Source organism: Schistocerca cancellata, chromosome 11 (genome assembly GCF_023864275.1).
Source record: "Schistocerca cancellata isolate TAMUIC-IGC-003103 chromosome 11, iqSchCanc2.1, whole genome shotgun sequence".
In the NCBI taxonomy this organism is placed as follows: domain Eukaryota; kingdom Metazoa; phylum Arthropoda; class Insecta; order Orthoptera; family Acrididae; genus Schistocerca; species Schistocerca cancellata.
Window position 1 is genome coordinate 103,674,508 of NC_064636.1, and position 27,096 is coordinate 103,701,603.

The 27,096-nt window shown below is 41.1% G+C and overlaps 1 pseudogene; it reads right to left on the reverse strand.

Moving 5' to 3' along the window:
* Window positions 1–16,865: 16,865 nt before the first annotated feature.
* On the reverse strand, window positions 16,866–16,983 carry LOC126109082 (5S ribosomal RNA; annotated as a pseudogene).
* Window positions 16,984–27,096: the final 10,113 nt, after the last annotated feature.

The following is a 27,096-nucleotide window of genomic DNA, read 5'->3' on the forward strand; positions in this document are numbered from 1 at the left end:
TGATCTAATTCCCTCAGGATCACCCGACTTAATTCAACTACATTCCATTATCCTCGTTTTGCTTTTGTTGATGTTCATCTTATATCCTCCTTTCAAGACACTGTCCATTCCGTTCAACTGCTCTTCCAAGTCCTTTGCTGTCTCTGACAGAATTACAATGTCATCGGCGAACCTCAAAGTTTTTATTTCTTCTCCATGGATTTTAATACCTACTCCGAATAGGTCTAATAGGGAGTATTAAATACAGGGTGTTTCAAAATGAATATACAGGTTCTAAGGCTCCTTAGAATTTATTACATTCAACTTACAATTATAAATAACACATCAAATGAAAGAGCAGCTGAAACATTTTTCTTACAAGTGTTTAGTGTGATCACCATTCGTCTGACATCCAGTCGGTATGGGAGTTCCTCCCAAACCTCAATCAGTGGGTCTGGTATAATTATTGCAACGATGCTGTTTCTAAAGTCAGGTGGCTCAGTGGGTAGCAGAGACACATACACAAGATCCGTTATGAATCCCCAAATGTAAAAGTAGCGTTGAGTCAGCTCGTGTGAATGTGGTCACGCAAAACAAGATCTGTCATTCAGTCCCTTGCGACAAGTCCAGCATTAAGGTACAACGTCGTTTAACCGATCGCACACTGAGTTATGCCAATAAGGAGGTGCACCATCCTGCCACCAAATAAAGTTCTGTGGTTTAGCTTCTTCCAGTTGATGGAAAGAGCCATAATCCTAGAGCATCGAGATAAGAAACACCAGTTATAGTTGCTTTTCCGAAAGAGAAAGGCTCATAAGCTTTCCGCTGGGATATGGCACAGAAAAATTCAGCTTAGGGTAGTCTCTTTCCAACTATAATATCTCGTGGGGACTTGTTGACCCCCAGATTCACACATTTCCACTTAAGTGTAATGTCGACTCATCACCGTAGATGACACGATCCAGAAAAATCTTCATTACCATGCAGCAACGTTTCATTTGCAAAGTTGGCACTTAAACCATAGCCTGTAGGCTTTAGAGCTTGTAACAACTGGAAATGATAAGGACATAGTTATAAATGTCTCCTTAAAAGCCACCATACAGATGTTACTGGAGCTGCTAATTCAGGACTAGCCTTCCAAACTGATTTCTTGGGGCTATGCGTGAGAGGCTCACACTCATTCAACACGTTTTTCAGTCACTCTTGGCTCATTCCATTCTGTTCCCTTTGCATACAGGTGTACAAACAAAACTATTTGAGCTGCTCTTTTATTTTGTGTATTATTTAGAATTGTAAGTTGAAAGTAATAAATGTCAAAAAGCCTTAAAATCCATCTGTTCATCTTGAAACACCCCGTATATATAGAGAAGGACAGCAGAGATAGTCACAGATTTGTTTGATAGGTGTAAGAGTGTACAGAGATGCTGAAATGGCAGACTCTTGAAAATACACAAAGTTAGAAGAACCAGCTTCAATGGATGGCTCTAGAAATATACTGCAATTCCCGACGTATTGTTCACATTGAGTTCATGAGGACAAGATTAGATTAATTACAGTGTGCACAGAGGCATTTAAACAGCTGTTATTCCCATGTTCCATATACGAGGTGCATTCAAGTTCTAAGGCTTCCGATTTTTTTTCTCCGGACTGAAAAGAGATAGAAACACGCGCATTGTTTTAAAATGAGGCCGCGTTCATTGTCAATATGTCCCAGAGATGGCAGCACCATATGGCAGATGGAATTTTACCGCCAGCGGCGAGAATGAGAACTGTTTTAAATACTTAAAATGGCGACGTTTTCCTTACTTGAACAGCGTGCAATCATTCGTTTTCTGAATTTGCGTGGTGTGAAACCAATTGAAATTCATCGACAGTTGAAGGAGACATGTGCTGATGGAGTTATGGATGTGTCGAAAGTGTGTTTGTGGGTGCGACAGTTTAATGTAGGCAGAACATCGTGTGACAACAAACTGAAACAACCTCGGGCTCGCACAACCCGGTGTGACGACACGATCGAGAAAGTGGAGAGAATTATTTTGGGGGATTGCCGAATGACTGTTGAACAGATCGCCTCCAGAGTTGGCATTTCTGTGGGTTCTGTGCATACAATCCTGCAGGACGACCTGAAAATGCGAAAAGTGTCATCCAGGTGGGTACCACGAATGCTTACGGACGACCACACGGCTGTCCGTGTGGCATGTTGCCGAGCAATGTTGACGCGCAACGACAGCACAAATGGGACTTTCTTTTTGTCGGTTGTGACAATGGATGGGACGTGGATGCCATTTTTCAATCCAGAAACAAAGCGCCAGTCAGCTCAATGGAAGCACACAGATTCACCGCCACCAAAAAAATTTCGGGTAACTGCCAGTGCTGAAAAAATGATGGTGTCCATGTTCTGGGACAGCGAGGGCGTAATCTTTACCCATTGCATTCCAAAGGGCACTACGGTAACAGGTGCATCCTACGAAAATGTTTTGAAGAACAAATTCCTTCCTGCACTGCAACAAAAACGTCCGGGAAGGGCTGCGCGTGTGCTGTTTCACCGAGACAACGCACCCGCACATCGAGCTAACGTTATGCAACAGTTTCTTCATGATAACAACTTTGAAGTGATTCCTCATGCTCCCTACTCACCTGACCTGGCTCCTAGTGACTTTTGGCTTTTTCCAACAATGAAAGACACTCTCCGTGGCCGCACATTCACCAGCCGTGCTGCTATTGCCTCAGCGATTTTCCAGTGGTCAAAACAGACTCCTAAAGAAGCCTTCGCCGCTGCCATGGAGTCATGGCGTCAGCGTTGTGAAAAATGTGTACATCTGCAGGGCGATTACGTCGAGAAGTAACGCCAGTTTCATCGATTTCGGGTGAGTAGTTAATTAGAAAAAAAATCGGAGGCCTTAGAACTTGAATGCACCTCGTATTGCCCCTCACTTCTAAAACAGTGGGATTCTGCTATGAAAGAGACAGCACAAAATTAGAATGTCCAATAACAGCTTCAAAGTGGACAGCAGTCATCATGTTAGTGGTGCACAGAAATGTGCTTTTGATGTTGTATTTGACATATATAGTAAGATTTAAAGTCACAGAATTTGTGTCAGTTTTAGCATATCAGAGACAATTCTCACTGTAGGGTTTAGCTGGACGTCAATTTTGCTTATGTGACTGCTTGTAGCCCACACAGTGGCTCAGTATTACGCAGCAGAACACACAATTTATTATGCCGGAGTACGTGAAGTGCCTGCTTTTGCTAACCAGCCTGTTCTAGTCAGCTTTCTGATGCTGTTTTAAGCTTTAATTTTTTGTTCAGTTATTAAAGGAGGAACCCTATAAGAGTGTGACACAGTATTACGCATAGATATTTAGGACACAAACTGTGCATTTAACAGCACTATGCAGATGTTGATATAGATCCTTTGCGACCTTATTTCCTGAGCAGTTTATACTATTTCGTGGCACAGAAATGCAGCATTTTATTTAAATTGACCTTTTGTAGCAGTCATTTGTTGAAAGTTAATGAAATTTATGGGAATTGTCAGCAACAGACCTTTGTTATATACACAGTAACTTAAAAAGAAATTTAGATGGGTGTCCTTTGAAGTAAACATTGATATAAAATTTGTACACAGCAATCTCTTTGTAAGAATTTCTTGCAGTACTGTTACAAGACATGGCCTGAAATCCATGTGTATCTTCCTTTAGTGCACCTCGTATCACTGGAAGGGGAAGAAATCCTAGTAACTGGCACAGTGGGATGTACCCTCTGCCATGCACTTCACAGTGGTTTTCAGAGTGAAGACATAGAGAAAGGAATGAGACAGGGTGATAAGGTATCCCACATGTCATTCTGTTTGTACACAGATCGAGGAGTAGTGAAAATTGACAAGATATATGAAAAGGGAATTAAGGTTCGAAGTGAAAAAATAAAAACGTTAATCAAATTTGCCAATGGTGCTGTGTGAGGGTCACTCCTAAAGAAATGTGCACTATTTTTGTAAAAATACAGTTTTCGTTCTGCACGTGTGAAAGTTTTACGGTGTGTAAATACATCCTTCCCGCTTGTTTTCAAACATAGTTCAAACTGTTCCCGTGAGTGGCACCGTCACAGCATGTCTTCAAGATGGCTGCTACACTTGACATTCGTCAGAAGCAACGTGCTGTCATGGAATTCCTATGCTGTGCAAACGAGACAGTGGGAAACATCCACAAGAGGTTGAGAAAGGTGTACGAAGATGCTGCTGTCGATCGCCATACAGTTAGTCGGTGGGCAAGCAGGTTACGTGATGAAAGCAGGCACGGCAATATTGAGGATTGCCCTCACAGTGGCAGACCTCATACTGCACACACTCCGGACATTGTGCAGAGAGTTAACGAATTGGTGACTGCTGACAGATGCATCACAGTGAACAGGAATTGTCACGCTATGTTGGGACAGGGGAAGGAAGTGTTCACAGAATACCAAAAGTGTTGGCGTTAAAAAAGGTTTGTGCCAGGTGGGTTCCCAGGATGTTGACAGTGGTTCACAAAGAAACAAGAAAAATGGTATGCAGCGAACTTTTGGAACAGTACAAGAATGGTGGAGATGAATTACTCGGAAGAGTTGTGGCAGGTGATGAAACATCGCTCCATCACTTTTCACCAGAGATGAAGAGGCAATCAATGGAGTGGCATCATGCAAATTCACCCGAGAAAAAAAAAAAAATTCAAAACCACATCTTTTTTCGATTCCGAAGGACTTTGCTTGTGGACATCATGCCAAGTGGAACCACCATAAATTCTGATGCATATGTGACGACGCTGAAGAAACTTCAAACTCGCTGAGTCGTTTCGACCACATCGGCAAAAGCAGGATGTTTTGCTGTTGCAGGTCAATGCACAGCCACATGTCAGTCAAAAAACCACGGAAGCGATCACAAAACTCGGACGGACAACACTGAAACACCTGCCTCACCGTCCTGACCTGGCTCCGTGTAGACTATCATCTCTTTGGGAAACTGAAGGCTCTCTTCATGGAACAAGGTATGAAGATGACGACTCCTTTGTGCACGTTGCCAGACAGGTTGGTCCAGAATTTTACCGTGCGAGTTTACAGGCGCTGGTTCCAAGATGGTGTAAGGCAATTAAGAGGGATGGGAATTATGTGGAGAAATGAAAATATTGTCCCTTAAGGATGTATCTGTATGCTGTAAAACTTTCAAACATGTAGAATAAAAGATGGATTTTTAAAAAAAGTGGTGTGCATTTCTTTTGGAGTGACCCTCGTAATTCTCTCAGAAGGAGCAAAGCAGTTAAAAGACGATTTGACCAGGCTGGATGTACCCTCTGCCTCCTTCCTCAGTCCAAATTTCCATTCACGCCTCACTCCACTTGGTGTAACCCCTAAACTAGAACTGCATTTAGGGTGTATACCGAGAGGGCGAAGGCATGCATGGGAGATGTGCTAGAGTAATCCGTGCAGTTGTGCAAAGACACGGTGCCAGGCTGGTGTAGTGGTTAGTGCCTCTGCCTCATGAGCAGGAGGCCGAGGTTCAGATCGTAGTCGTGCTATAAATTTTCATTCATTGCTTCAGTCTGCATACTCAGAGGGGTCCAGAAAAGTATAGACACTCTTTGATAATATCAATGGAACAAAGTGATACCATTATAATTCTTCTTTAATTCTTGATTCTTATTTATGTGTTCAAAGTGATCCCCATTTGCCACCAAATTGTCAACCAATTGTGGTGTCCCACCCCTCATTAAATCGACCAAGACTTATACGAATAATTGTAAGAACAGTTATTATTATTATGTTCTTTAAGTTTGTTTTTGGGTTTTCAGAAATACTGTGGGAAGAAAGTTTATTTATGTTGCAGATAATGTGGAAGACATTGCCCGACGATCACCACGAAAGTTCGACGTAGTGGCAAGTGGGCGAGGAATAAAACGAATGCCGCAAACTACCGTGAGCCGTGGAAGAGCCCAGGCCGCGAGGGTGTCGAGCTTCCTAGGTCGTCATCAGACAACGTCAGAGGAAGAGATATTCTGCTCTCTCTCTTTGTAAACAGATCGATCGAGTCTTGAAAGGTTCGTGTAAAACATATAGGCGGGTGGCACATTAGGTGGGACCCGATGCCTGTAATACTTCCACAGTTATTAAAAAGTTGTTAAACAGCAAAACCAATAGTTCATCATTTATATTAATAAAAGGTAGTAAAGATATAGGAAAGGAAGAGTTGCGGCGTCAGAACTAAAAGTGATACATCGCTCAGCAACGAAGAAGGACGTAAACAGCGGGCGTTACGTGGTGAAAACAAATCAACTGATAAAATAGTAAGTCTGTAATTAAGCATAGGGCCACGTAACACTGCACAATCTACAGCCAGCAGTGTTGCATGGGACGCCTTGACGGTTTCTCGTAGCTCATTCGGTGTAGCTGGCTTCTGCTGATAAACTTCATTTTTATATGTCCCCCATAGGTAAAAGTAAAGAGACATAAGGCCTAGAGACAGTATTGTGTATCCAGCAGCTCCTCTTCGACCTGTCCGTTGTCTGGTAGATTGTCATCCTAGTAAGCTCTGACATCTCTGTGGTAGTGATGTGGAGTGCCATCTTACTGTAGTTAAAATCTTTCATTTGCAATCACCTCTTGGATGACAGGTAAAATGGATGTTGAAAAAGAGGTTATAAGATGCAGTATCTCATCCTCTTAACGTGCAAGTCCCTCCCATCTAGGAATCTCAGTGAGCCACCATTCCTTTTTAACCTCCCTGGGAAAGAAATTAATAGTTCCAAAAGCTGGGGTAGGGTCGTGTACTTTCTGTATACTATCTGACCATAAGTACATGGCCAGCCCTCGGTAATGCAGAATTGAGGATTGTATGCCATGAGAGATGGATCTGGCAGTATAAAAGGAGACGGGGAGTAGTGTGTTATCAGGAGAGAAGCTGCAACAGCAGAATCACTTCTACATCTAGATCTGCATCTACACAGCCAATCTGCAAATCGCACTTAAATCCCTAGCCAAGGATTCAAAGACCGCCTTCACAATAATAATCTATTATTCCCATCTCAAACAGTGTGTGGAAAAAAAATACCTAGATCTTTCCGTGTGAGCTCTGAATTCCCTTATTTTAGTGTGATGATCATTTCTGCCAATGTAGGTCGTCATCAACAAAATACACAAATCAAAAAAAGTTTTGCATCACATCGGTTCTGAGAGTTCCGAAACCTTTACAGAAAATTGGAATAGAGATCAATGTAAACATCATTTCCACCCTTTTTATTGCTCATGAAAATTACACATTGCATGTAATACCATCATACAGTGAGACCTTCAGAGGTGGTGGTCCAGATTGCTGCACACACCAGTACCTCTAATACACAGTAGAATGTCCTCTTGCAGTGATGCATGCCTGTATTCATCATGGCATACTATCCACAAGTTCATCAAGGCACTGTTGGTCTAGATTGTCCCACTCCTCAATGACGATTCAGCTTAGATCGCTCAGAGCGGTTCATGGGTCACGTCATCCATAAACAGCCCTTTTCAATCTCTCCCAGGCTTGTTTGACAGGGTTCATCCCTGGAGAACATGCTGCCTACTCTATTTGAGCGATGTTGTTATCCTGAAGGAAGTCATTCACAAGATGTGCACAACGGGGACGCGAATTGTCGTTCATGAAGATTAATGCCTTGCTAAAATGCTGTCAATATGGTTGCACTATTGCCCACAGGATGGCATTCACAAATCGTACACCCATTATGGTCCTTCCGTGACCACCAACGGCATATGTAGAGCCCATGTAATGCCACCCCAAAACAGCAGGGAATCTCCACCTTGCTGCACTCACTGGACAGTGTGTGTTAGGTGTTCAGCCTGACCGCCGTTGCCTCAAAACATGTCTCTGACAATTGTCTGGTTGAAGGCATATGCGACACTCGTCGGCTAAGAAAACGTGATGCCAATCCTGAGCGGTCCATTCGGCATGTTGTCAGATCCATCTGTACTGCGTTGCATGGTGTCATGGTTGTGAAGATGGATCTTGCCATAGATGTGGGGAGTGAAATTGCTCATCATGCAGCCTATTGCACACAGTTTGAGCTGTAACACGACGTCCTGTGGCTGCATGAAAAGCATTATTGAACATGGTAGCATTGCCGTCAGGGTTCCTCTGAGGCATAATCCGTAGGTAGCGGTCATCCACTGCAGTAGTAGCCCTCGGACAGCCTGAGAGAGGCATGTCATCGACAGTTCCTGTCTCTCTGTATCTCCTCCATGTCCGAACAACATTGCTTTGGTTCACTCCAAGATGGCTGGACACTTCCCTTGTTGAGAGCCCTTGCTGGCACAAAATAGCAATGCAGACATGATCAAGCTGCGGTACTGACCATCTAGGCATAGTTGAACTACAGACAACATGAGCCATGTATCTCCTTCCTGGTGGAATGACTGGAACTGATTGGCTGTCAGACCCCCTTCGTCTAATAGGTGCTGCTTGTGCATGATTGCTTACATCTTTGGGCGGGTTTAGTGACATCTCTGAACAGTCAAAGGGGCTGTGTCTGTGATACAATATCCATGGTCAGCATCTATCATCAGGAGTTCTGGGACCTGGTGTGATGCAAAACTTTTTTTGATGTGTGTATTTTCACTTTCAGAGAAGAAAGTTAGTGATTGAAATTTCTTAAGAAGATTCCTCCCCAACGAAAAATGCCTTTGTTTTAATCATGGCCACCCGAAACCCTGTATCATGTCCGTGATGCTCTCTTCCCTATCTCTGGATAATACAAAATGTGCTGCTCTTCTTTGAACTTTCTTGATGTTCTCCATTTATCATATCTGGTAAGGATCCCAGACCATGCAGCATTACTCCAAAAGCGGACGGACAAGCATAGTGTAGGCAGTCTCTTTAGTAAATCTGTTGCAGCTTTTAAGTGTTCTGCCAATAAAATGCAGTCTCTGGTTCACCTTCACCACAAAATTTTCTATGTGTTCTATCCTGTGTAGGTCGTTTGAGGTCTAGGGGTACAGCCAGCACAATAGCTCAGCATATTCGGTCACAGGGCTAGCTACCCTCTGCAATAAAAAAACTGAACGCATGAACTTGAATGGGTGTCATGGGATGTCTGCCCTGAACAAGTACAATGAACAAAATGAATTTCTTTCTTTTTTTTTTAAAAAAAAGGGGGTGGGGTGGGGGTGGCATCTTTGATTAGAATGCATCACCGCTTATATTTTGATTAATAATCGGTATTGGCAGCCGAAGACTTCCGGCATAAGAAGTCAGCCTAATTCTGCCAACGGCCTTGTCAAAGAGGACGGAGGAGCGGACAGAGGTTCAGGGCACTCTCTTGTCCTTGGAGTGGGAAATTGCCTCTAAAGCTGGAAGAGTCAGCAATGATCAACGGCATGAGGATGCAGAAGGCAATGGAAACCACTGTGTTAAAGACACATAACATATATCCACAGGACATGTGGCCTGGAATTGAAAAGGTTCATTATGATCTCTCCATTTGCAAAAGATTCCAGAATAGTTGCCATTCGGATCACCTGGATGGGACTGCCAAGACGGAGGTGACCACAAGAAAAAGAGTGAATAACCAACAAAAGGTTAACATTGAGTCAGGGCATGGAACGTCAGAAACTTGAACGTGGTAGGGAAGCTAGAAAATTTGGAAAGGGAAATGCAAAGGCTCAATCTAGATGTAACAGAGGTCAGTGAAGTGAAATGGAAAGAAGACAAGGATGTCTGGTCAGATTATTATAGGGTAATATCAACAGCAGCAGAAACTGGTATAATGGACATAGGATTCATTATGAACAGGAAGGTGGGGCAGTGAGTGTGTTACTGTGAACAGTTCAGCGATAGAGTTGTTGTTATCAAAATCGACAGCAAACCAACATCAAAAACGATAGTTCAGGTATGCATGCTGACATCACGAGCTAAAGATGTAGAGACAGAGGAAGTGTATGAGGATATTGAAAGGGTAATACAGTACATAAAAGGAGATGAAAATGTAATAGTCATGGGGGAATGGAATGCAGTTGCAGGGGAAGGAGTAGAAGGTAAGGTCAAGAACTGAGAGAGGAGAGAGACTAATTGAGTTCTGTAGTAAATTTCAATTAGTCATAGCAAATACTCTGTTCGAGATAAAAAGAGGAGGAGGTATAATTGGAAAAGGCCAGGTGAACGGAAGGATTTCAGTTAGATTACTTCATGGTCAGACAGAGATTCTGAAATCAGGTACTGGATTGTAAAGCATACCCAGGATCATATAAAGACTCAGATTACAATGTAGTTGTGATGAAGAGTAGGCTGAAGTTTAAGAGATTAGTTGGGAAGATTCAATATGCAAAGAAGTGGGATACGGAAGCACTAAGGAATGATGAGATACACTTGATGTTCTCGAAGGCTACAGGTACAGAAATAAGGAATAGCTCAGTAGGCACTACAGTTGAAGAGGAATGGACATATCCAAAAACGGCAATCACAGAAGTTGGAAAGGACAACATAGGTACAAAGAAGGTAACAGCAAAGATACCATGGGTAACAGAATAAATACTTCAGTTGATAAATAATAGGAGGGAAACTCAGGAATACAGAAATACAAGTCACTGAGGAATGAAATGAATAGGAATTGCAGAGAAGCTAAGATGAAATGGCTGCATTAAAAATGTGAAAAAATCGAAAAAGAAATGATTGACTCAGCTTATAGGAAAGTTGAAACAACCTTCGATGAAATTAAAAGCAAAGGTGGTAACATTAGAAGTAAAATTGGAATTCCACTGTTAGATGCAGAGGAGAGAGCGGATAGGTGGTAAGAGTACATGGAAGGCCTCTAGGATGGGAAAGATTTGTCCGTCATGATAGAAGAAGAAACAGGAGACAATTTAGAAGATATAGGAGATCCAGTATTAGAATCAGAATTTAAGAGAGCTTTGGAAGACTTAAGATCAAATAAGGCAGAAAGAATAGATAACATTCCATCAGAATTACTAAAATCATTGGGGGAAGTGGCAACAAAATGACTAATCCCATTGGTAACCAAAATGTAAGAGTCTGGCGGCATACCATCTGACTATGGGAAAAATATCATCCACACAATTCTGAAGATTGCAAGAGCTTAAAAGTGTGCAAATTATCACACAATTAGCTTAACAGCTCATGCATCCATGTTGCTGACAAGGATAATACACAGAAGAATGAAAAAGAAAATTGAGGATGTTTTAGATGATGATCATTTTGGCTTTGGGAAAGGTAAACACAACAGAGATGACATTTTGATATTTCAGTTGATGGTGGACTAAAGAAAAATCAAGGCACGATTATAGGGTTTGTTGACCCTGATAAAGGATTTGACAATCTCAAATGGTACAAGGTGTTCCAAATTCTGAGAAAAATAGGGGTAAGCTGTAGGGAGAGATGGGTAACATACAATATGTACAAGGGCACAGAGGGAATAATAAGAGTGGAATCAAAATTCAAGGTGAAAGTATATCAATGATACGATACGCTGATGACATAGCCATCCTCCGTGAAGGTGAAGCAGAATTACATGATGTGCTGAATGGAATGAACAGTCTAATGAGTGCAGAATATGGATTGAGAGTAAATGGAAGAAAGAGAAAAGTAATGAAAAGTAGCAGAAATGAAAACAACGGGAAACTTAACATGAGGATTTATGGTCACAGAGTAGATGAAGTCAAGGAATTCTACTACCTAGGCAGCAAAATAACCAATGACAGATGGAGTAAAGAGGACATCAAAAACAGGCTATCTCTGCCAAAAAGGGCATTCCTGTCCAAAAGAAGTGTACTAGTATCAAACATAGGGCTTAATTTGAGGAGAAAATTTCTGAGAATGTTTGCTCGGAGGACAAAATTGTATGGTAGTGAAACGTGGACTTTGGGAAAACCAGAACAGAAGAGAATTTAAGCATTTGGTAAGTGGTGCTACAGATGAATATTGAAAATTAAGTGGACTGATAAGGTAAGGAATGTGGAAGTTCTGTGCAGAATCAGAGACGAAAGGGATATGTGGAAAACACTGACAAGGAGAAGGAACAGAATGGTAGGACATCTATTAAGACATGAGGGAATGACTTCCATGGTACTAGAGGGAGCTGCAGAGGGCAAAAACTGTAGAGGAAGGCAGAGATTGGAATGTTGTTGTTGTTGTTGTTGTTGTTGTTGTTGTTGTGGTCTTCAGTCCTGAGACTTGTTTGATGCAGCTCTCCATGCTACTGTATCCTGTTCAAGCTTCTTCATCTCCCAGTACTTACTGTAACCTACATCCTTCTGAATCTGCTTATTGTATTCAGCTCTTGGTCTCTACGATTTTTACCCTCCACGCTACCCTCCAATGCTAAATTTGTTATCCCTTGATGCCTCAGAACATGTCCTACCAACCGATCCCTTCTTCTAGTCAAGTTGTGCCACAAATTTCTCTTCTCTCCAATTCTGTTCAATACCTCCTCATTAGTTATGTGATCTACCCATCTAATCTTCAGCATTCTTCTGTAGCACCACATTTTGAAAGCTTCTATTCTCTTCTTGTCCAAACTATTTATCATCCATGTTTCACTTCCATACATGGCGACACTCCATACAAATACTTTCAGAAACGACTTCCTGACACTTAAATCTATACTCGATGTTAACAAATTTCTCTTCTTCAGAAATCCTTTCCTTGCCATTGCCAGTCTACATTTTATATCCTCTCTACTTCGACCGTCATCAGTTATTTTGCTCCCCAAATAGCAAAACTCCTTTACTACTTTAAGTGTCTCATTTCCTAATCTAATTCCCTCAGCATCACACAACTTAATTCAACTACATTCCATTATCCTCGTTTTGCTTTTGTTGATGTTCATCTTACATCCTCCTTTCAAGACACTGTCCATTCCATTCAGCTGCTCTTCCAGGTCCTTTGCTGTCTCTGACAGAATTACAATGTCATCGGCAATCCTCAAAGTTTTTATTTCTTCTCCATGGATTTTAATTCCTGCCCCAAATTTTTCTTTTGTTTCCTTTACTGCTTGCTCAAAATACAGATTGAATAACATCAGGAAGAGGCTACAACCCTGTCTCACTCCCTTCCCAACCACTGCTTCCCCTTCATGTCACTCGACTCATACAACTGCCATCTGGTTTCTGTACAAATTGTAAATAGCCTTTCGCTCACTGTATTTGACCCCTGCCAGGTTCAGAATTTGAAAGAGAGTATTCCAGTCGACATTGTAGAAAGCTTTCTCTAAGTCTACAAATGCTAGAAATGTAGGTTTGCCTTTCCTTAATCTATTTTCTAAGATAAGTTATAGGGTCAGTATTGCCCTCACGTGTTCCAACATTTCTACAGAATCCAAACTGATCTTCCCCGAGGTCAGCTTCTACCACTTTTTCCATTCGTCTGTAAAGAATTCGTGTAAGTATTTTGCAGCCGTGGCTTATTAAACTGGAATACATTCAGCAGATAACTGAGGACATAGGTTGCAAGTGCTTTTCTGAGATGAACACTTTGGCACAGGAGAGGAATTCATGGCGGTCCCTATCAAACTGGTCAGAAGACTGATGATTCAAAAAAATAAAAAATTTTGATTCCTAGGTATGTCATTGAATTTACGGCCTTTATATTTGACTGATTTCTTGTTTAACAATAGTTTAACAGATTCCTTTTTACACTCACGTGAATGACCTCACACTTTTCATTATTTAGGATCAATTGCCAGTTTTCGCACTACACAGATATCATTTGTAAATCATTTTGCAATTTTTTTTGATCTTCTGATGACTTTACTAGATTATAAATGACAGCATCAACTGCAAACAACCTAAGAAAGCTGCTCAGATTATCTCCTAAATCATTTATAGAGATAAGGAACAGCAGAGGGCCTATAACACTACCCTGTGGAATGCCAGAGGCTGGTTCTGAGCACTATGGGACTCAACTGCTGAGGTCATTAGTCCCCTAGAACTTAGAACTAGTTAAACCTAACTAACCTAAGGACATCACAAACATCCATGCCCGAGGCAGGATTCGAACCTGCGACCGTAGCGGTCTTACGGTTCCAGACTGCAGCGCCTTTAACCGCACGGCCACTTCGGCCGGCGGAATGCCAGAAATCACATCTGTTTTACTCCATGACTTTCCATCTGTTACTCCAGACTGTGACCTCTCTGACAGGAAATCACATCACATCTTCATCAGCGTCTTGGACAGTAATCAGCCTCTGGGCAGGTTTGTTTGGAACATAAGCCTCGCCATGCCTTCTGTCTTGCCACCACCTCTCCATCTTCACGTCGGTCCAGTCTTATCCTTTCTTCTAGACGCACTCCTCGATTCCTTTCAGCCAACTGTACTCAATTGAGAACATTTGGAGTATTGCGGGCAGGGCTGTCCAGTCAGCTACGTGTTTTTTTGATCTAACATGCCAACTGGACAGAATTTGGCTTGATGTCCCTCAGGAGGATATCCAACAACTATCAATCTATGCCCAGCTGAATAACTGGTTGCATGAGGGTCAGAGGTGGACCAACGCATTAATGACTTGCTCAGTTTGTGAAGATAAAACATGCAATTTTCCTGAAATTATAATCACATGTTTGTAAATGTACAGCACAGGATCTAGGAGTCTTACGAACAGGGCCAAGCTTAAATTTGCTGCCATTCATAAAAATCAAAAAATTTTTAGACTAACAGCCACAATAGTATGAATGCAACATTAAGGAGCTTCCTCAGAATTTCTTCCTAAGAAAAAAAAAGAAAACCATCCCAATTTGCCACCCCCCAAATTCTGCCGCCCGGGGCAGCTTCCCCCTTTGCCCCCCCCCCCCCCCCTGCCTCTCAGATACGGCTCTGATATGTACATCGCTTATTTCCATCCTATTTGGATAACTCCTTTGTTTTTTTTCCCCCCTTCCATGTTAGATTGTGTTATCTTAATCAGCCTTTCCTTCTTTGCATAGCACAAGCTCCCCAACAGAGCTGTTGATATGCATACAGCTACTTCCAGTTTTTTCCACAGACCTCTTTAATTTTCCTATGGCATGCATCTATCTTTCCTAAGTCATGCACGATTCTACCACTTTGCATTTCTCCTCAGACTACTTCCTCGCCCCATCTTTGCATCTTCTCTCTATTATAAGGCATCTCATTCATGGTGAGCAGTGTTGGGATTTGGGGCTCATAAAGGGCTAGCAGGTGATCAATACTTTAGTGTAACATACTGCTTTGGTAAAGTGATGTGTCACACAGTGTATTTATGACTGACAAATGTTGATTGTGAACTGCTGAAGAAAATTTATTTATTGTAGTTTGGAAGGTGTGACATGCATGTTGATCACAGTGTTTCGGTGTGCGTGCATTTTAACTGAATGGCAATGGAGACAGTGTCACCAGTCAACAAGATGATGCTGGTGGTGGCCCGCTTTCTGCCACACTCATTGTTCTTAATGTTTCCTCCACTCAGCAGACAACCCGCCTTAGAGTGGCGCTAGCCTTTATGGAAAAAGACAGGTGTGACCAGACATGAAAAAGCCACAGAACAAAAGAAGTTTGAGTTAGTAGGTTCTCATCATCATTAAAGTATTTGAGGCACATGTGTCAGGCAGATAGAGAATTGTTTAAAGTTGTTTCTCAAGTGTAAAAAGTTGTTATAATACATTTATTTTACGAAAGAAGAAAATTCTCTCCATTAGTGCAAGGATGCCCCCACCCCAAGAAAGTAAAAGACATGGTGTGGTCAGGTGTATTTCCTTCAAGAAAATGGTTTAACAGTGGGTATTATGTAATATAATGTAGCGAAAAATTGTTTTTTGTGTGGTGAAGTTTGGGATGTGTATCATTGCCTAACACAAGAAAACAATATACCACACTATACTACGGATATCCTCCACCAAATAAATATTATATATTTTGTGTAATCTGGGGTGCTACTCCTTAATGCTGCTGTAGGTTCATCTTGATGTTACTGCATCACCAATCAGGAACCATGCAATTGTAGAAATAAGGTCCAGGAATTCACGTTCACAACGAGTTTTATTTCGCATGCTAGATGTTCAGCGGAGAACTACATGTAAAATTGACTTAACACTGATGTCAAACTAAACTCCAACTGATATCTGGCAGAGTACAAATTGCCTCTATTTATATGAGTTTTAAACATTTACTGACGTTGTTATGTACTAAATTTTTAACACTTAAAACTTTTACATACATCTTCCCAAATTACACAGAAATTTATGTGAAATAAAAGTGAATAATTTCATACAAAGACAGCAAATAATGTGTTTCTATTAAGACTATAAATTACATGTTTTATCATTACAACAATATCTTTCATTAATTTGCATATATCATTTTACTTACTAAAAGGATAATCACCCTATCATTTTCAGATGAACAGAGGGATTAGTTTTATTGAATGAAATGCTGAGATTAAATTAATTAAATTTTGTATGAGTAAAACTTTACATTTCTGTATAGTTGTAATTACAATTCCATTAACTGACTCAATTAAAACATTAGTATGCTCAATTCTGACTGAAAAATTATCATGTCATATTTCTATTACGGAGTGTGTGCATGAGTGTGTGTATGTTGAACATGCATGTCCTGCTTTCTCCTTGCGTTATACAGGTAAATACCCTGGTGGCACAAGATTGTTGCTATTTTTTAAGACTTTCCTTACAAATATTCTCCTCCCGAACAGGCCATGAAGGCCCTAAGGTACCGACCGGCCGCCGTGTCATCCTCAGACCATAGGCGTCACTGGATGCGGATATGGAGGGGCACGTGGTCAGAACACCGCTCTCCCGGCCGTATGTCAGTTTACGAGACTGGAGCCTCTACTTCTCAATCAAGTAGCTCCTCAGTTTGCCTCACAAGGGCTGAGAGCAGCCCGCTTGCCAACAGCGCTTGGCAGGCCAGACGGTCACCCATCCGAGTGCTAGCCCAGCCCGACAGCGCTTAACTTCGGTGATCTGACGGGAACTGGTGTTACCGCTGCGGCAAGGCCGTTGGCCTTACAAATATGATTACTTGTAAAATGTTCAGACATGGTAGTGGAAGGATATGTAGTTTCTTGAATAAGGGCTTGCATGAGCTTCTTGATGCAGCATTTTCTATGGCTCTTATAATTCTCTTTTGGCATATAATACAACTTTTGCTAGCAGATGCGTTTCCCCAAAATATTATGCCGTATTGCAGTAAGGATTCCGCTGGGCAAAGTATACATCTTTTAGTGTCTCTTTTGATGTGCTGTCAGAAAGACACTTCAAAATTTGAAACTGCTGTTCATAAATATTTATTGCACAAATGTTTTTACAGTAGAGATGAATATCTTGAAACATAAAAATTTATTGCTAAAAAAACATTGAATTACTTGGGTTAAATATAATGCATGGAAGCTGAACCTTCAGTTGTGTTAATATTAAGCCTAAATCGATGTAAATATTCTTGTATGATTTAAAAACATGTATTGTAAATCACAATGACTTGTCCAATATCATATTGTATGCCTTGTACAACAAATGATCAAAAGGACCAATAAAAATGTAATGTAATGATACAATTTGTTTTCTAGTTTGAAAATGTAAAAATAGTTGTCTTTTGATGACTAAAAATATCGGAACTTTAATAGTTAATTACTCCTTGATTACAATATCAGTTTTATCCCTACCATGTCCGGCCCCGGTAGCTGAGTGGTCAGCGTGACGGAATGTCAATCCTAAGGTCCCGGGTTCGATTCCCAGCTGGGTCGGAGATTTTCTCCGCTCAGGGACTGGGTGTTGTGTTGTCCTAATCATCATCATTTCATCCCCATCGACGCGCGGGTCGCCGAAGTGGCATCAAATCGAAAGATCTGCACCAGGCGAACGGTCTACCCGACGGGGGGCCTTAGCCACACGACATTTCATTCCTACCTACCAGTTTGTATAATGTATAAATTATGATGGTACATCAGCGTTCAACCCAACATGTTTCATTCATTCTGCATATTGGTGAGGCCCAACATAAACAATGTCAAAACAATATCTTAAATTAATGCAGATTATTAATTGCTGAAAAAGAAAATCTTCAGTGTATTCGAATACAGATAACCAGGAAAGACCAAATCAAAACAGCATACTGATATAACATATATGCTCTCTTCAGGAGAGTGGGAATGAGACTGATAAAAGGATAGAGGATCACAAAGGGTTGTGGTATTACAATTATGCAAGTCCTTAACACTGTCGAAACTGAAACTTTTTTTATAACATTTCAACACTCACAGCCATAGTCAGATAATTGTACGTGCCTTTATTTTTACAACAATGCATAGATAAACACACACGGCCAATACATGCTGACTTAATTTGAGTGTGGACATCATTGGTAGTGACAAGAGCACAACTGACAACTTGGTGAAAGTGCATTTACACTGTGTGTGCCAATTTTGGTAATGATGAATGATGGGACCTAAGCACAACGAATCATGAGTCAGTTGCTGGTATTGAATCAGAATGCCTAATCTTAATTTTCTATGGTTTGTAAGTAAAGCTAGTTGGTATATTGTTCTATTAGGTTAGCATTTAATGTCATTATCACTATTTTCAGCAAAACTGGAAATAAGGCATACAAGTAAGAATGTGTATCTCGGGCTACACTACACATCAGTCTATTAGAGTTAACATATTTTTGTGCTGAGATCCATTGGTTTCGCCAACTTGCAAGCAAATTGTCTCAATTTAACCTGATCTAGGCCTCAGATCATGTTACAGGTCAGTCTGCCAGCCCATCTAGTTTTCTTCCATTCACATTTGTTGACTTTGCCAACTCGAAACCATAGTTTTACATTCCAACCTAACCTAGCCCTCAGGTTTCACTACAGGCCAGTCTTTCAGCACATCTAGTTTTTCTCGTTCACCAAATAAATGCGAAAATCAGTAACCAACAATAAAATTCAATATAACCAGAACAGTAAAAGGTATCCTGGTGCTTTCCATATCAAAAAACAAATCTAATCAGTTTGTATCTTCTGCCAAAAGAAATCAGTAGATTCAGTGATTCTCACTGGCCACTGTATACTGCCACCCAACTGGCTACGATCAATGGCAACAAATTTCCAACATCAGCACACAATGCAAGAGCCGCCAACTCTATAAGTGCACATGAGCCAGCAGTTTTGTTTCTGCATGGACAGCTTTTATTCACTGCCAGCAGCGTCACTTAGAGTCAACTGATGCAGGAAAGTGAATACTGAGCATTGTGAGGTGAGTGGTATAGCACCCTACTTCTCGGGGTTCTTACACAAAATCATTTCTAAACGTCTCTCTTCCCTTTTGCCTGCTTCATTTGCTGCATTCGTATGCCTTCTCCTTTCATCAATTAAATTTAATAGTTCATGAAATAGTATGCTTTTATGTGTGTTAATCAGCAGTACTGAATATTTTGTCTCTTGGAGGTAAGTACTGTCCCCCAATTCTGTTTCATATGTTTTTGTAGTTTTCTTGAGTGAATTTTCCTTTTGATAAAATTTACTGTCTAGTTTGTTATGCAAGGATTTCCACAGCTGCTTGTCTTTTTGCCTAGTTGTTACTTGGCTATCTTCACTGTTCCATCTCTCAATGCTACCCAATCATAGATAGTTGAATTTCTTTTCTAATAGTCTGTCAGTCATTCTATAATATTTCCTTTGAAAATCTCAACAATATCTGGTTGTTTAAACTAATCCACGCTGCATTTCATTAATTTTCTACATTCCTAGTAATTCTTCGATTTAAATCTGCAGTTCATAATCAATAAATTATGGTCAGAGTCCATATCTACCCCTGGACAAGTTTAATAGTTTAAAACAAGGTGTCATAAACTCTGTCTTACCATTTTATAGTTTGTATGTAATCTGAGACTGTCTTCGGAACTCTTCTGCATTTGTAAATAATAGATTTCAGCTATCGGTCATCCTTTTGAAATTCTGCACTTATTTAACCATTTTTAATGCAAGTCGTAGCAGTGATTAAATTATGCTCCATGCAAAATCCTATTGTGCCTCCCCTTTCATCTCTTTCCCCAGTCCATGTTCTCATACTATTTTTCCTTCTCTTCCTTTTTCGACTTTCAAATTACAAGCCCTGTTACTTAGCCATATTTGTAATTTTTCCTTTAGGAATGGTCAGTTCCCTGAATGATTAAAGTACTCATTAGTAAAGCTGCTTTATAAAAAGGGACAAAAGGATAATGTAGACAATTTTAGACCTTTTTATTTGCCATATATGTTTGCTAAAGTTATTGGAAAGGCTGTGTATTTAAGAATAATTGATCATTTTATATTACATAATTTGCTACCAAATGTACAATTCAGCTTATTGTCTTTTCTGTGTGAGGTACTGGATGGGTTAAACAAAAGGTTTCGAATGCTAGGCTTAGTTTTTTATTTAACTAAGGCATTTGATTGTGTTGATCACAAAATATTGCTCCAGGAGTTGGACCATTATGGAATATGGGGAGTGGCTCACAATCAGTTCACCTCTTACTTTAAGAACAGACAGCAAAATGTCATTATTCATAGTGTTGAGAATGGCTTTGATGTGGGGTACGGTCAAATGGGGGGCACCCCACGAATCAGTGTGGGGCTACTCCTGTTCCTTATTTGTATAAATCATATGCCCTTTAGTGGGTAATTCTAAAATATTTCTGTTTGCTGATGACACTAGCTTGGTAGTAAAGGATGTTGTGTGCAACATTGGCTTGGTTTCAAACAGTGCTGTTTATGACATAAGTTCATAGCTTAATCACAGTAAGAATCAGCTTTTACAGTTTCTAACACACAATACCTGGCGTTTTAATTTAATAGAATGGGCATATGATTAGTGAAACTGAACAGTTCAAATTTCTAGGTGTCCAGACATATAGTAAACTGTCATGAATAGCCCACGTTCAGGACCTTGTTCAAAGATTTAATGCTGCCATTTTTACTATTCTAACAGTATCTGAAGTAAGTGGTCATTCGACACAGAAATTAGTCTACTTTGCTTATTTTCATTCTCTTATGTCATATGGTATTATATTTTCCCATTCTAAAAGGATATTTTTGGCTCATAAATGGGCAGTTTGGGCAATAAGTGGTGTAAGTTCACAAACCTCTTGTCAACCCCCATTCACTAGTCTGGGTATTTTGACATTTTCCTCTCAGTATATACATAATGGTCCATTGATCGTGACTGAGCCAATTATCTCACGAAATAAGCGTCAAACGAAAAAACTACAAAGAACGAAACTTGTCTAGCCTGAAGGGAGAAACCAGATGGCGCTATGGTTGGCCCACTAGATGGCGCTGCCATAGGTCAAACGGATATCAGCTGCGTTTTTTAAAATAGGAATCCCCATTTTTTATCACATATTCGTGTAGTACGTAAAGAAATATGAATGTTTTAGTTGGACCACTTTTTTTCACTTTGTGTTAGATGGTGCTGTAATAGTCACAAACATATGGCTCACAATTTTAGATGAACAGTTGGTAACAGGTAGGTTTATTAAATTAAAATACAGAACATAGGTACGTTTGAACATTTTATTTCAGTTGTTCCAATGTGATACATGTACCTTTGTGAACTTATCATTTCTGAGAATGCATGCTGTTAGAGTGTGATTACCTGTAAATACTACATTAATGCAATAAATGCTCAAAATGATGTCCGTCAACCTCAATGCATTTGGCAGTACGTGTAACAACATTCCTCTCAACAGTGAATAGTTCGCCTTCTGTAATGGTTGCACATGCATTGACAATTGCTGACGCATGTTGTCAGGCATTGTCGGTGGATCACGATAGCAAATACCCTTCAACTTTCCCCACAGAAAGAAATCCAGGGATGTCAGATCCGGTGAACGTACAGGCCATGGTATGGTGCTTTGACGACCAATCCACCTGTCATGAAATACGCTATTCAATACTGCTTCAACCGCATGTGAGCTATGTGCCGGACAGCCATCATGCTGGAAGTATATCGCCATTCTGTCAAGCAGTGAAACGTATTGTAGTAACATCAGTAGAGCATTACATAGGAAATCAGCATACATTACACCATTTAGATTGCCATCAATAAAATGGGAACCAATGATCCTTCCTCCCATAATGCCACACCATACATTAACCAGCCAAGGTCGCTGATGTTCTACTTGTTGCAGCCATCTGGATTTTCTGTTGCCCAATACTGCATATTATGCCAGTTTACGTTACTGCTGTTGGTGGATGATGCTTCGTCGCTAAACAGAACACATACAAAAAATCTGCCATCGTCCCATAATTTCTCTTGTGCCCAGTGGCAGAACTGTACACGACGTTCAAAGTTGTCGCCATGCAATTCCTGGTGCATAGAAATATGGTACAGGTGCAATCGATGTTGATGTAGCATTCTCAACACTGACATTTTTGAGATTCCCGATTCTCACACAATTTGTCTTCTACTGATATGTGGATTAGCTGCGACAGCAGCTAAAACACCTACTTGGACATCATCATTTGTTGCAGGTCGTGGTTGACGTTTCACATGTGGCTGAACACTTACTGTTTCCTTAAATAACGTAACTATCTGGCAAACGGTCTGGACACTTGGATGATGTCATCCAGGATACCAAGCAGCATACATAGCACACGCCTACTGGGCATTTTAATCACAATAGCCATACATCAACACCATATCAACCTTTTCCGCAACTGGTAAATGGTCCATTTTAACACAGGTAATGTATCATGAAGCAAATACCGTCTGCACTGCCGGAATGTTACGTGATACCATGTACTTATACGTTTGTGACTATTACAGTGACATCTATCACAAAGCAAAAAAAGTGGTCCAACTAAAACATTCATATTTCTTTACATACTACATGAATATGTAATAAAAATGGGATTCCTATTTTAAAAAAACACAGTTGATATCCGTTTGACCTATGGCAGCACCATCTAGCGAGCTAACCATAGCACCATCTGCTTTCCCCCTTCAAGCTAGACAAGTTTCGTTCTTTGTAGTTTTTTCATTTGATGCTTATTTGGTGAGATATTTGGCCCGGTCTCTATCAGTGGACCACCCTGTATATCCTTCACTGTCATTTCTTGTTAACAATATCAGCATATTCCCAAGAATAAGCAGCTTTCTCTCAGTTAATACTCAGCATAAATCCAACCTGCATTTGGATCGGAATTCCGTAACTCTTGTGCAGAAAGGTGTGCAGTACACTGCTGCATCCATTTTCAATAAGCTACCACACGGATTCGAAAATCTTAGCAGTAATCCATGCACTTTCAAATTGAATCTAAAGAGTTTCCTCATAAGTCACTTCTTCCATTCTGTTGAGGAGTCCCTTGAAAAATTAAGCTGATTCTTATGTTATATTGTTGACTGCGTTTATTTAACCTTATGGCTAGAGTTTTTCTGGGTTCATAAACATTTTATTTTTATCTGTTATTACTTTTATGTTGTAATTTCATATTCTGACATGTTCCAAGACCTTGGAGATTTGCTCCTCACTTTGGTCCTATCGAACTTAACGTGTAAATAAATAAACAAACAGTCCCCCACCACAGTCAGATTTTTATCTCCCTTAATGTACTGAGTAATTTCATTTGTCTCGTCATCCACTACCTGAGAAAAAATGTGAAGAATCCAGAATATGCAGTCGGATATCTGTGTAACTCTGTACACGTACACACCATTGCCCGGTATGTAAACGATTACACCTGCAATCTTCTGTGATACGTAGCAGTCCGCCAGAGTGCATTAGTTTTAAAAAGATTTTGACGGTGCCAAGCCACAGTCACGCAATATTCTTTTAAAGAATAAATCACCACTTGACTGTGTATTATTGTACTTATCTTCTGTAGTGTCTAAATTTTGGTTTTCGTGCCACTGTCGAGTACAGTGCCAGAAGTCCTTAGACTGCTGACGCGTCGTATCTGTTAAGGCACTCCTACTTTGGACTGCCTCAACAGCTGTGGTGTGTCAACAGTCTAAGTACTCTCGGTACTGTACTCAACAATGGCATAAAAGGTGAAATCTGGATAGTAAACATAAACTCTGTTCACAGGCCCCGGTGAGCCCATCGGTACCGACCGGCCGCCGTGTCATCCACAGCTCACAGGCGTCACTGGATGTGGATATGTAGGGTCATGTGGTCAGCACACCATTCTCCCAGCCATATATCAGTTTACGAGACCAGAGCCGCTACTTCTCGATCGAGTAGTTCCCCAGTTTGCCTCACGAGGGCTGAATGCACAACGCTTGCCAACAGCACTCGGCATACCGGACGGTCACCCATCCGAGTGCTAGCTCAGCCCGATAGCGCTTGAGTTCGGTGATCTGATGGCAAATCTGGATAGTAGTTAAGATAAATGCAGTAGTACATAGTCAAATGTCGGTTTATTCTTTCAACAGATGGATTAGTGCCATTCACATTTCGTGTCATTACCAGATGTGGCAGGGTATTTACGGGGCACGAACAGCACGGGATGTCGAGTGACCACTGAAAAGGACACGAAGCTGCCACATACTCATTTGAGTCTGCATTATCACAGCCTGACAAAATTTGAAAGCGCATCATTGCGGGTCTCCCTTTGGCTGGCTGGTCAACTTGTGGAATATCCAGATTTGTGGGGCATTTGGGTCCGACAGAGGCCCGACACTGCACCACTGGGGAACGTAACGACAGGCACACTCGTCGTCAAGTTTCCGGTTGACCGTCTCAGACTACCACGAGGGTGGACTGTCGTATTGTACACTGAGAACATTGTACCCCTTAATGCCTGCACCCATCACTTGTGTACAGGTAATGGACTCCCAGCAGCATTCTGAGTAATCCCACACCATTTCTCAGAGACTAGTAGCAACTGGAGTACGCAATTACTGACCCTCGTGACGTCTGTTGTTAACACTACTGCACGGAACGATGCCACAACCGGGAAGTAAGGACTGATGACAAATGGCACCACACTGCGTTTGGCAACGAGTCATCATTCTGCAGTACCCGGATGACCTGGGGAGAGGCTCCATTCTTACAGCGTTTAGGAGAGGCACAGTGGTATTACAAGAGTGGTTCCACAAGTACCTGGCTTGACTGAGAGATGGCAGTCATTGTTGAAAAATATCTCTGGATTAGAAAGTATATGAGCTATGAAGCATATGTTTCAAGTCTGAAGACGCCACATTGTTTAGTATTTGTTTGGCAGCCATCAATACTAAACGTTGTGAGTGAACTTGTGAAAATGGGGAGGGTTTTTTTTTAAAAAAAAAAAAAGTAGCTGAGCTAGATTCTACTTTGGGAGAACCTGCTCCTTCGATGACAACAGTAAAATATTGGGTAGCTGATTTTAAACGAGGCTGTATGAGCTGCCAAGATGAGCATTGTAATGGTCGACCAAATGAGGTGACGCTGCCAGAAATGGTGAAGAAAAATGGTTGATCGTCGACTGAAAGTGTGCTGGCTAGCAGACATATTATGCATTTCAAAAATTGTGGTACATTGTATATTACCTGAAAATTTGGACGTGAGAAAACTGTGTGCAATGTTTGTGCTGTATTTGCTCACACTCGAGCAAAAACAGTGTCGTGAAAATGTTTCATTCGAGTGTTTAGCGAAGTTTTGCAGCAACAAAGCTGATTTTTTGGTGCCATTTCATAACTGTGGACAAAACATGGGCCACCACTTCACACCCAAGACAAAATAACAATAGAAACAATGGACACAAATTGGAGAACCAACTCCAAAGAAGGCAAAGACTATTTCATCTGCAGGCCAGGATGGCGTCGATTATATTGGATGTGCATGAGATAAATATTCATTGACTACATTGAAAAAGGAAAAACTATTAACAGCGAGTATTATGCAAACTTATTCCAATGTTTGGGCGAAGAAATGAGGAAAAATGGCAGTATTTGGCCGAGAAGAAAGTGTTGTTTCTTCAGGACAATGCACCAGCTCACAAGTCCGTTATTCCAATGGCCAAAATTAATGAATTAAAGTTTGAATTGCTACCTCATGCACCCTATCCACCAGATTTAGGCCCCTTGGATTATTTTCGGTCCCCAAACTTGAAAAAATGGCTCAGTGGTTGAAGATTTTCAACAAATGAAGACTTGATATCAGCACTTAATGGCTATTTTGAGGAGTTAGACTGTTCTCATAATAAAAAGGGTATCGAACTTACTGAACATCGCTGGAAAAAGTGTATAGAGCTGAAAACAGATTACGTCAAAAAATAAATACTTTTTTTCCAAAATATTTGTGTTTCCTTTGTTGGGTCGGGCACTTACGGGACCACCCTCGTACTCCTGGAGTCGTGATGTGAGAAGCTGTTAGGAATGACTTTGGCTCAAGGCTGACAGCAATCGAGGGAACTCTGGCAGCATGACGGTATGTCACGGATGTCCTGTGTCCTCAGGTGTTACAGTGTGACAATTATTGAACTGTATGAAATAATATCATCATAACTTCTGAATGGTATTAGGACATACAGACTGCACGGATGGCCGCAGCACCCGATGGGTATTAGTACAGCACAGTTCAGTTCGGCAATGAAGCCCACTTTCATTTGGAGGGGTTCGTCAATAAGCAAAAGTGATGCATTTGGGGGAGTGAGGGTGTGCATTTTGCGATCGAGAAGTCTCTTCACCCTCAATGGGCGACTGTGTGGTGTGCAATGTCCAGTGGCGGAATAATCGGTACGATATTCCTCAACAGCACGGTGACTACCGAACGGTATGTGAATGTTTTGGAAGACGATTTTATCCCCGTTATCTAAAATGGCCCCGATTTTGACAAGACGTGCTTTTGCAAGACAGAACTCGACCCCGTCGAAGCACGAGAGCATTAGATATCATGGAGGAGCACTTTATGGACGCATTCTGGCTCTGGGGTACTCAGAGGTCACTGGCACGAGCCTTAATTTGCCGCTATATTATCTGGATCTGAACACGTAGGACTCCTTTTTGGGGGGGCTATATTAAAAACACAGAGTACAGTAATAACCCCAGAACCATTGCCGAGCTGAAAATCGATGTTCCGACACTTCAGCAGGTCGTGCACAATTTCACTATTCATTTGCGCAACATCATCACCCGTGACTGCAGGCGTTTCAAATGTGTCATAACCTACAGTA